Source organism: Nicotiana sylvestris, chromosome 1 (assembly GCF_000393655.2).
Source record: "Nicotiana sylvestris chromosome 1, ASM39365v2, whole genome shotgun sequence".
Taxonomy (NCBI): Eukaryota; Viridiplantae; Streptophyta; class Magnoliopsida; order Solanales; family Solanaceae; genus Nicotiana; species Nicotiana sylvestris.
Window position 1 is genome coordinate 16,473,365 of NC_091057.1, and position 12,236 is coordinate 16,485,600.

Sequence of the window (12,236 nt, forward strand, 5' to 3'; positions counted from 1 at the left end):
TCCCATATTTTTTCACGGACCCCCCGGGACCGTCAAATCAAGGGTCCGGGTCCGTTTACCCAAAATATTGACCGAAGTCAACTTAAATGCATTTTAAGTCAAAATTTCAATACTTTTCACAAATTCTTTCCGGCTACGCGCCCGGACCGCGCACGCAAATTTAGGTGATGTTAAAAGAGGTTTCTAAGGCCTCGGAACGCAGAATTCATTTTGGAAACAAGTGATGACCTTTTGGGTCATCAGAATATCCTCCCAGAATAGAACGATTTAACTCACCAGCATATCGGTACCAAAAACGCCGATGAACAACGAACCACTCGAAGGCTGTAAAACACACTGGAATTTTTGTGCAGAAGAAGAAGAAGTAAGTCAGAAAATTTCGTAAGTAAATATTCTGGGATTTGAAGGAATATTTATAGCCAATTTGGTACTGTTTCTAAAAAGGTTTGCAACCTTTCAGAACATTCATAGCTGTTGGAACAGATTTGACACTGTTTTAGAATATCCATAACTGTTGGAAATATTGCAGGAAAATTAAAACGAATTTAAAATAATCCGGGAAAGAAAATAGGCCGGACCGGACTGGGTCGCAAGTCATGAGTTATTCTTGATTTAATTTTTGTTAATTAATTTAATTTAATTAATTAAATATTTGAAAAGAATTTTGTCCAAAAAGATTAATCAATCAATCTTTGACCAAATGAGCGAGAGACGACGACGCGAGGCTTGCCTTCTTCTTAGCTCTTTAAGAGCTAAAAGATGAGCTTCTCTATATATACACAAAGATTTTCTTTCCTTCTACCAATGAAGGACAAAAGTGCATTAGTAAAGTGAACTAATTCAAAATTTCACTTCCCTCTATTTCTTTTCCCACCATTTTCCATTCACACATTTTTTGTTATAAATAACAAAACCCCAACAATATATACCCCCGTCGTAATACTATTAGTTTAATATATCTATTTTTCATTAATTTTGTACAAATTGGATATTCAATCCTGCGTGACACTGACATTTGATTAGGTAGATGTCACCCACCTCAGCGCTCCTAACCCATTTTACCGCTCCCTTATATTTTTCTCCACCACTAAAATTTTCTTCCCTGTCACTATTGCCACCATTACTGTTATCATGAAAAATATTGTATTTCAAATTTTAATCTTTTATATATAGACTAGGGGCACTGAGATGGCATGCCATGTGGCATTCACCTCATCAAACTTAACAGAAGAAGGGTATATTTGAACCAATAGTATTACGCCCGGGGTATATTTGAACGCAAAGTATAACGAATAGTATATTTAACTTTTTTCTCATAATACAATGGTATATTTGGCCCTTTGACATTTTAGGAATAAAAATTTTGATGGAGATATTTACCCGATATTTATGCTCGTGGAAGATAACAAATACCCTGTAAAATTAGTCGAGGCATACACAAACTAACCCGGAAAAAAACAATATTAACATGAAGTTATTGATCGCCCAGATAAGTTCATATGGTGTTATTGATTTAGTACGTATGTTTGGTTTGGAGCCCCGAGGGCTCGGGTGAGTTTCGGAAGGTTTTGAACTCATAAAAAGTTGTAGGTTTTTCAGTTATGGTGTTCTGGTATTTTCTTCTTCGCGTTCGCGGGATGACTCAACGCGATGAGTTATTCATGCTGAAGGAAATTTCCTTCTACGCGAACGTAAGACCCAGGTCGCGAATGCGAAGCTTTAGGGGGTCTTCCCTTCGCGAAGCGGGCCTGTGTTGATACCCAATTTTTCCCTGTACATTTTTAATATGGAAAATATTTTCAAAACAACATATGTATGTCCAAATATTATATTATTTTTCCTTAATTTTTAAAGATTTTTTAAATCAATTTATTGCCCTATTTTATCCAGAAAAATCCAATAATTATTCCCAAAATATATTACCTCTCATATTTATGCTAAAATAGAGGTAATATAATTTTTGCATATTTTTACAAAGTCATTTAGTATTTTTAAAGTTAAATTGTATATAATTACAACATTAGCCTCTTTTAAGATTAATTATGTTTATATTCATAAAAATTAAGTCCAATATTTTTAATTTGATAATTATGTACTATTAATTATTTTAGTACCTTTAATTTATTTTCAGAAATTATTTTACTATTTTTTATAAATCAAATAGGGAAAAGTGGCTATTTAAATATTAGCCCCATTTTATTTCAATTTTAGCATGATTTTGCACCCCAATTAAACCTAATCTGTGGCCCAATTACCCTGACCCAATCTCCGTTTAATTCGACCCAAACCCGTCTTCATAACCCACCCACTCGCCCGTTTTAATCCAGGCCGTTGATCATTCAAATCAACGGCCAACAACAATCCTTACCTTTTTTAATTCAAACAACCCCTAACCCTAACCCCATTTCACACACTCCGCCGCCTCGGAATCCTCTTCTCTCTCAATCCTCTCTCAAACCCTCTCAAACCCTAGCCGCCGCCCTCAACTACAACCCTAAAACCTCCCAAATCCATGGCTTCCAAGGTCATCGGAGACCTGTATCCACCTCCCATTGCTTCTACGTGTTTGATTATTATGGTTTCAAGGCTAGATCTTGAAGGAGCTTGGTTCAGACCTTGGTTGATTTTAGTTTACGGATGTTCTCCGGCCAGCTATGGCTATTCGAGTCTGACTCTTGACTCTCCTGCTTAGATCGATGGTTTTCAAAGCCTTTCTCACCGCTTGGGGTTCTTCTAAAACCCTAACCTTTAAGGTTCTCTCGATTTCTCTTAGATCTGTTTCAGATCTATGTATGCTCTGAACTTCTAAGCACTTTTCTCGAAGTTTCTTTTAAAAATCCGCTTTCAAAACTCCTTATCTTTCTGATTAAGGTTCTGTTAAGTTATTTTGCAACCTTTCTTTGATTTTTGATATGTTTTGTTGTGTTTGCTCGTATTATCCTTCTGCCTGAGTTTGCATGTTAAAAAAACTAATTTCTTTTAACTGTTTATTAAATGAATATTTGTTTACCTGAGTTTTGTCCGATCTGTCTGTTTATCCTCTTTTTAAAACCCTTCTATTGTTGAAAATCTTATGGTTTTGGGGGTCCGAGACTATCCGTTTAAGTGTAGAAGTTCTTTTCGAAATCTCTTGTTCCCTTTGTGTGATTCTTCTGATTCTGGGTTTCTATCTTCTCTTTAACTCATCTATGTTGAAAGCCCTAATTTTAGGGGGTTCTTTGTTTAGTTTTGTGTATCAGCATGACTAGCCAGTTCTCGTTTTTGAGTTTCTGTGATTCTTCGTGACTATCTTGCCTTGATTTGTTTCTACTCAGTTTCTTAGCCTAAAAACTTACACTGACTCTACGTGTTTGTGTTCATCTTGACTGTTTGAACCTTGCCTCTTTCTCATCAAATCAGTATTATTTAACTCTCATGTTTGCTCGGTTTGTATGTCGACTCTTGACAATCTATGTCTTGCTTTATTTATATGCAAAATATTGACACATGACTTTCTCTTTGATTGATTCTGATTCCCCGTTTCTTGGTCTAATTTGAACACTTTCCTTTAAACCTTCGATCCCTACTTTCTACTCAATCTAATTGATTCCCTACCTTGGTTGTTTGATTCTTACTGTCTATTTCCCTAATTAAAGTTTTTCTGAACCTAGCTATAATAGTTTACTCTATGCCTAATATACAACAACAACAACAACAACAACGACCCAGTATAATCACACAAGTGGGGTTTGGGACTTTATGCCTAATATGTTCGAATTATTTCCTTGTCTGCAAATTGATTTCTTTCCTTATTTGTTTTTACCGTTTTAACTGATTCCCTTAAATTAAGGGAGTACTTGTACTAATTTTGGTTCTAATTGGTTCTAGTTCCATAATTACTATACAATTGTATTTCTTGCCTTATTTTACATGGTTTCGAACTACTATATATACATACTCTCTCATTAACACAAACAGAAACACTTTAGTTCTGAACTCACACTTACACTAAAAACACTCTCTCTTGCTTTACTACTTGTACTATGGCTTGTTTAGCTGGCTGAAAGACAACGCTGTATTTCGAAGTCCTGCTACATTTCTTTACTGCATTTTTTGCTTCTTTGATTGGTATGTTCTAGTTAAGTTTTTAGCATCAACAACAACATGGTTACTTAATATTCTTGCCTTCTTGTCTTCCTATTGCTTGTATCTAATTCAGTACCTTATTTAGCATGCTGTAATTTCTTTTCTCCTGCTCTGAATCAATGTATTATGAATCCTAAATCCCTAACCCAATGTATTTGATACTTATGGTTTGTTTGGGGCATGACAACATTGAATATTGTTGAACATGACTCAAACTTGGTCCTCCTAGGATCATAACCTCCATGTTACCCTTATATGTTGTGTGTTTTGGTTGATTTTACAAGCATGACCGCACTCCCTATTGTTGTGCATGCCCAGAATTAACTTATGCCTAAGTATATAGGCTCCTTACAATGGATTCCCAAACCTCTTCCCCCTTTGATGAAAAATTATCAACTTGTTTGAAGTGTTAATGGCTGTTTCCCAACAGCTCTTTCCCCTCTTCTTTACTTCCTTAGTTCTTAAATCTCTGTTTCTGCACTTGCACTCTCCTCTTAGACTTAAGTTCTGCCCCCCTCATATGAGCCTTGCCTTGGGACCCATGAGCTCTCTCTGAACTTGGACACATAAGGGCTGGCGTTTCCACACTGTACTTGTCCCTATTCTGTTTATGAAACTTAGGTGTGAGCACTGCCCGGGGTCCTATTGAGGCCCTTAGGGAACTATGACACACTCAAGTCTGAGAAAGGTTTTGGATCAGGGTCTTTGAGTTGGTTTATCTCATAACTCAGATAGGAAGTCAAGAATTAGGCTTCCTTTGGTTGTAATTCTTTTCTTTGTATTTTCCTGATGTATTTAGTATTTAGTATTCCTGATTTGTAATAAGTTGTAATAAACATTTGGGGCTGGATATTGAAAAGGGTTGGGTATTTTATGCATGTCAAGGGTAGAAACCATGCCTATAGGACTATTTTAAATTTCTGCATATTCAAACTACATTTAGAAACCATGTCTATGGGACTTCTTGTTCAACTTCACATCTAGATAACCTGCCTATAGGGATCATCTAAAATCCTGCGCATTTGTCACCGTTTAGATACCATGTTTTAGGGCCCAAGTGGTTATAATCCAGTAACGATTGGTGTTGGTTGAGGCAGTTAGATGTTGGAACAAGTTTGATTAGAGTTGTTTCTCCCTTGCCGGGATGTATTTACTTATACTGTCGATTCCCTTGCCGGGTTAGCGTTGTTTCTTTATTGATCCCTTGTCGGGACTCTATTTGTGAATTGGTATTGAACTATATATATTGGATGGGGTTGCACGTCATAACAATGATAAATGATATGGATCGGGTTGCATGCCGCAACAGTGATAAATGATATGGATTGGGTTGCATGCCGCAATAGTGATAAATGATATGGATCGGGCTGCGCACCGCAACAGTGATAAATGATATGGATCGGGTCGCACGCCGCAACATTGATAATGATATGGATCGGGTTGCACGCCGCAACAGTGTTATTATGTTTTGGATCGGGTTGCGCGCCGTCACAATAGAAAATACGAATTGTTTATAGATTGGTTGCGAGTTCTTCATTGATTTGTTGTAGATTTTAAACTGTTCCTTATGATTTTCTCTTAATTTACTATTGCTACTTATATTCCCCTGCAGCATGTACCCCATCCCATCTTTACTTGGTTATTCTTGTTTTATTTTCCATTGTACATTATATAACTGCACAGGTCTATTTGGTAGTCTGGTCCTAACCTCGTAACTACTTCGCCGAGGTTAGGCTAGGCACTTACCAGCACATGGGGTCGGTTGTGCTGATGCTACACTCTGCACTATGTGCAGATCCTGGAGCAGCTCTTGGACCATAGCATTTGGGTGGCTCCCTTCAGTCCAGCTAGAGATCCCGAAGTAGTCCTCCAGGTGTCTGCAGGCCCGACGTTCTCTTCTATCTTATTATGTGTTCTGTTTTCACTTGTTTCCGAGACGGATTGTATTTTCTTTTCAGACACTTGTATGTAGTACTCATAGATAGTCCGTGATATTGTGACACCGGATTCTGGGTAAAGGCGTATGTTGGCATTGTAGTACTGGCTCTGGTTATTTTATCAGTTTAAGTCTTCCGCTTATTCTATTTATCGTTAATATTCAATGTTGATTACATTTTAATCCAAATTGTTAAAAAAGGCTAAAATGAAAGAGTTAGTGATTCTTTATTTCGCGGCTTGCCTAGCTTCCACGAGTAGGCACCATAACGACTCCCGAGGGTGGGAAATCCGGGTCGTGACAAGTTGGTATCAGAGCTTTAAGTTACAAAGGTATCACAATTCACGGACAAGCTTAGTAGAGTCTGAGGGATCGGTACGGAGACATCTGTATTGATCCCTCGGAGGCTACAGAGTTAGGAAAACTTCATATTTATTCCTTCTTGTCGTTCGGTTTGGTTTCTGAATGCTAATTGAATTTCTACTATATTCTTTCGCAAATAGCGAGAACACGCACTTCCTCATCCACCGATCAGCAACCCGAGCCCCCAACTGTAGCTCCCACGAGGGGCAGAGGGCGAGGCTGAGGCCGTGCTATAGGGAGAGGCAGGGGTAGAGCTCAACCCAGAGCAGCAACACCAGCGTCGAAGCCTTAGGTTGACTTTGATGATGAGGTTCCGGCCCTAACAGTTCCGGTGGGCCCAGCTCAAGTCCCAAAGGGGTTTATTGCTACCCCAGTACTTCAGGATGCTCTGGTCCGTCTAGTGGGACTTATGGAGAGTGTCACTCGGGCAGGCTTGCTTCCTGTAGCACCAGCCGTCTCTCAGGCTGGAGGAGGATCCTAGACTCCTGCTACTCGCACTCTGGAGCAGGTAGCTCCCCAGTTTCAGACTCCAGCAGTTCAGTCAGGTGTGGTAACGCAGGCCGGTGATAGAGTAGCTATGTCTGTCGATGCTTTGTGGAGGTTGGATAGGTTCACCAAGCTCTTCACTACTACTTTTAGCGGTGCATCTTCTGAGGACCCCCAGAATTATCTAGACAACTATCATGAGGTTCTTAGGAACATGGGGATAGTTGAGATCAATGGGGTCGATTTTTCTACTTTTCGCTTGTCTGGATCCGCCAAGACTTGGTGGAGAGATTATTGTTTGGCTAGACCAGCCGGATTGCCAGCTTTGACTTGGGAGTAGTTTACTCAGCTATTTCTGGAAAAGTTTCTCCCCATCACTCAGAGAGAGGCCTATTGGAGGTAGTTTGAGTGTCTCCAACAGGGTTCTATGACTGTTACCCAGTATGAGACCAGATTCATCGACTTGGCTCGTCATGCTCTTGTCATACTTCCCACCGAGAGAGAGAGGGTAAGGCGGTTCATTGATGGACTTATTTAGCCGATTCGTCTTCAGATGGCTAGGGAGACAGAGAGTGAGATTACTTTCCAAGAGGCCGCCAATGTGGCTAGGAGAGTGGAGATGGTTTTGTAATAGGGAGGTGGTCATGGGTCGGACAAAAGGCCTCGTCATTTAGGCAGGTTCAGTGGTGCCTCGTCTAGAGGTAGGGATTTGTATGGTAGAGGCCGTCCTCCTAGGCCCTTTCAGTCAGAACTCTAGGTTTCTCACAGCGCTTCAGGTGGTCGTGGTTCTTATATGCAATATTCTGATCAGCAACCCTACAGTGCACCACCAGCTCCTATCAGTGCACCGCCACTCCAGAGTTTTCGGGGTGATCATTCAGGTCACCAAGGTCAGTCTCAGTTTCCTCAGCCGCAGCACTCAGGTGGATGTTTTTAGTGTGGTGAGTATGGTTATATCAGGAGGACTTGTCCGAGATTGGTATGTACTCCGTCGTAGCAGTAGGGTTCCCGTGCTATGGTTCAGGCACCGGGTGTTCCACAGACCGCCCAACCAGCTAGTGGTGGGGGTATAGGTGCTAGAGGTGGAGGTAAAGGTGCTAGAGATGGAGCTCAGACCGCTGGAGGTGGAGGCTAGCCAACTGCAGGTCGTCCTAGAGAGGTAGTCCAGGGTGGTAGGGCCCACCCCCGATGTTATGCTCTTTAAGCCAGGCCAGAGGTTGAGGCTTCCAATGCAGTTATCATAGGTACAATTCTGGTTTGTGGAAGAGATGTTTTAGTTTTATTTGATCCAGGGTCTGCGTACTCCTATGTGTCATCTTATTTTGCATTGTATCTGGTCATGCCTAGCGATTCATTGAGTGCCCCTGTATATGTGTCTACACCGGTAGGTGTTTCTATTGTGGTAGATCAAGTCCATCGCTCTTGTATAGTCGTGATTGGGGGTCTTGAGACTCGTGTCTATTTGTTGCTTCTGGACATGGTTGATTTCGATTGTATATTGTGGATGGACTGGTTATCACCTTACCATGCTATCTTGGACTGTCATGCCATGACTGTGACCTTAGCCTTATCGGGTTTGCCTCGTTTAGAGTGGAGAGGGACTCTTGGTCATTCTACCTGTAGTGTTATCTCTTATGTGAAGGCTCGGCGTATGGCCGAGAAGGAGTATTTGGCCTATTTGGCATATGTTTGTGATTCTAGTGCCGAGATTCCTTCTATTGATTCTATGCCCATTGTTCATGAGTTCCCTGAGGTATTCCCTTCAGACCTGTCGGGTATGCCACCCGATAGGGATATTGATTTTTGCATTGACTTGGCTCCGAGCACTCAGCCCATTTCTATCCCGCCGTATCGTATGGCCCTACTTGAGCTGAAAGAGTTGAAGGAGCAGTTACAAGACTTGCTTGAGAAGGGTTTCATTAGACCTAGTTTTTCGACTTGGGGTGTGCCGGTGTTGTTTGTTAAGAAGAAGGACGGATCGATGAGAATGTGTATTGATTACCGGTAGTTGAACAAGGTTACAACCAAGAATAAGTATCCATTGCCGAGGATTGATGATTTGTTTGATCAGCTTCAGGGTGACAAGGTACTTTTGAAGATTGACTTGAGATCTGGCTACCATCAGTTGAGGATTAAGGCATCCGATGTCCCTAAGACAGCTTTCCGCACTCGGTACGGGCATTATGAGTTCTTGGTGATGTCATTCTGGTTAACAAATGCCCCAGCAACTTTTATGGATTTGATGAACTGAGTGTTCAGGCCTTATTTGGATTCGTTCGTGATAGTCTTCATTGATGATATTTTGATATATTCTCGCAGCCGGGAGGAGCACAAGCAGCATCTTAGAGTGGTTCTTCAGACTTTGAGGGATAGTCAGTTGTATGTTAAGTTTTCGAAGTGTGAGTTTTGGTTGAGTTCAGTTGCATTCCTGGGTCATGTTGTATCAGCAGAGGGTATTCAGATTGATCCGAAAAAGATTGAGGCAGTCAAGAACTGGCCTAGACCAGCATCAGCTACAGAGATTCGGAGTTTCTTGGGATTAGCAGGCTACTATCATCGGTTCGTGGAAGGGTTTTCATCTATCACAGCCCAGATGACCAGGTTGACCCAGAAGGGTGCCCAGTTCAGATGGTCGGACGAGTGTGAGGCGAGCTTTTAGAAGCTCAAGACAGCTCTGACTACGACACCGGTGTTGGTTTTGCCCACAGGTTCAGGGTCATATACAGTTTATTGTGATGCATCTCGTATTGGGCTTGGTGTGGTGTTGATGCAGGATGACAAGGTCATTGCTTATGCTTCACGACAGTTGAAGATTCATGAAAAGAATTATCCGGTTCATGATTTGGAGTTAGCGGCCATTGTTCATGCGTTGAAGATTTTGAGGCATTATCTGTATGGTGTATCATGTGAGTTGTTCACGGACCACAAGAGTCTGCAGTACTTGTTCAAGCAAAAGGAGTTGAATTTGAGGCAGAGAAGGTGGTTAGAGCTATTAAAGGACTATGATATCACCATCTTATATCATCTGGGAAAGGCTAATGTGGTGGTCGATGCTTTGAGTAGGAAGTCAGCCAGTATGGGCAGTCTTGCTTATATTTCGGTCGGTGAGAGATCGCTTGATTTGGATGTTCAGGCTTTGGCCAATCAGTTTGTAAGGTTGGATGTTTCTGAGCCCAGTCGGGTGTTAGCTTGCACAGTCGCTCGTTCTTCTTTATTGGAGCGTATACGTGATCAACAGTATGATGATCCCCATTTGTGTGTCCTTAGAGACACGGTGCAGCACGGAGGTGCCAAGCAGGTTACCTTAGGTGATGATGGAGTATTGAGATTGCAGGGTCGAGTTTATGTGCCTAATATGGATGGACTCCGAGAGTTGATTTTAGAGGAGGCCCATAGCTCCCGGTACTCTAATCATCTGGGTGTCGCGAAGATGTATCAGGATTTGCGGCAGCGTTATTGGTGGCAGAGAATGAAGAAGGATATCGTTGCATATGCGGCTTGGTGTTTGAATTTTCAACAGGTAAGGTATGAGCATCAGAGGCCTGGTGGTTTGTTCCAGAAGATTGAGATTCCTGAGTGGAAATGGGAGCGGATCACTATGGATTTTGTTGTTGGACTCCCCCAAACTCGGAGGAAGTTCGACGCAGCGTAGGTCATTGTTGATAGGCTGACCAAGTCAGCGCATTTCATTCCTGTGGCAGTCTCCTATTCATCCGAGAGGTTAGCTGAGATCTATATTTGGGAGATTGTTCGTCTTCATGGTGTGCCCGTGTCTATCATTTCGGACCGAGGTACGCAGTTTACCTCACATTTCTGGAGAGCAGTTCAGCGAGAGTTGGGCACACGGGTTGAGTTGAGCATAGCATTTCATCCTCAAATGGACGGGCAGTCCGAGTGGACTATTCAGATTTTGGAGGATATGCTCCGAGCTTATGTCATTGACTTTGGAGGCTCGTGGGATCAGTTTTTGCCTTTAGCAGAGTTTGCCTACAACAACAGCTACCAGTCGAGTATCTAGATGGCTCCTTATGAGGCTTTATATGGTAGGCGGTGTTGGTCTCCGGTTGGATGGTTTGAGCAGGGATAGGCTCGGTTATTAGGTACGGATTTGGTTCAGGATGCCTTGGACAAGGTCGGAATTATTCAGGATAGGCTTCGTACAGCTCAGTCCAGGCAAAAGAGTTATGCCGACCGCAAGGTACGAGATTTGGCTTTCATGGTTGGTGAGCGGGTATTGCTTCGAGTGTCGCCTATGAAAGGCGTGATGAGATTTGGGAAGAGGGCAAGCTTAGCCCTAGGTTCATTGGCCCATTTGAGATTCTTGATCAAGTGGGAGAGATGGCTTATAGACTTGCATTGCCACCGAGTTTATCAGCCGTACATCCAGTGTTTCATATGTCCATGCTTTGGAAATATCACGGCGATCCATCCCACGTGTTAGATTTCAGCACTGTCCAGTTGGACAAGGACTTGTCTTACGAGGAGGAGCCGGTAGCTATTCTAGACTGGCGGGTTCATCAGTTGAGGTCGAAGAGTTTTCCTTCTATTCGTGTTCAGTGGAGAGGTTAGTCTGCCGAGGCATCGACCTGGGAGTCCGAGTCTGATATGCGGAGCCGTTATCCCCATCTTTTCCCCAACTCAGGTACTTCCTTCTTATGTCCGTTCGAGTACGAATGGTTGTTTTAGAGGTGGAAAATGTTTAGGTCATCACTTGTGTTCAAATTGAATTTTGTGTTTCAAGGCATCAAAAACCTCTTTTAGCATCACCTCGATTTGCGTGCGCAGTCTGGGTGCGTACCGGAAAGCTACTATGTAAAAAACTATGAAAATGTTAAAATTTTGACTTAAATGCATTTAAGTTGACTTCGGTCAATATTTTAGGTAAACGGACCCAGACCCGTGATTCAACGGTCCTGGAGGGTCCGTGGAAAAATATGGGACTTGGGCGTATGCCCGAAATTGAATTCCGAGGTCCCAAGTCCGAGAAATGAATTTTTTAAAAGAAATTGTTTTCTGAAAAACATAAAGGTTTTTGAAAGTGAAATGCTATGTGAAATCTGTGGTATCTGGCCCGTATTATGGTTTCGGAGCCCGGTACATGTTCAATATGATTTAAATGTGTTGTCGGTAAAGTTTGGTAAGAAACGGGACCCATTTGACGTGATTCGAACCTTAAATGCAAAATTTGATGTTCAAAGAAGTTTTGAGAAATTCCATTGATTTTGAGGTTTAATTCGATGTTCATGATGTTATTTTGGCGATTTGATCGCCCGGATAAGTTCATATTGTGTTATTGAGTTAGTACTTATGTTTGGTTTTGAGCCCC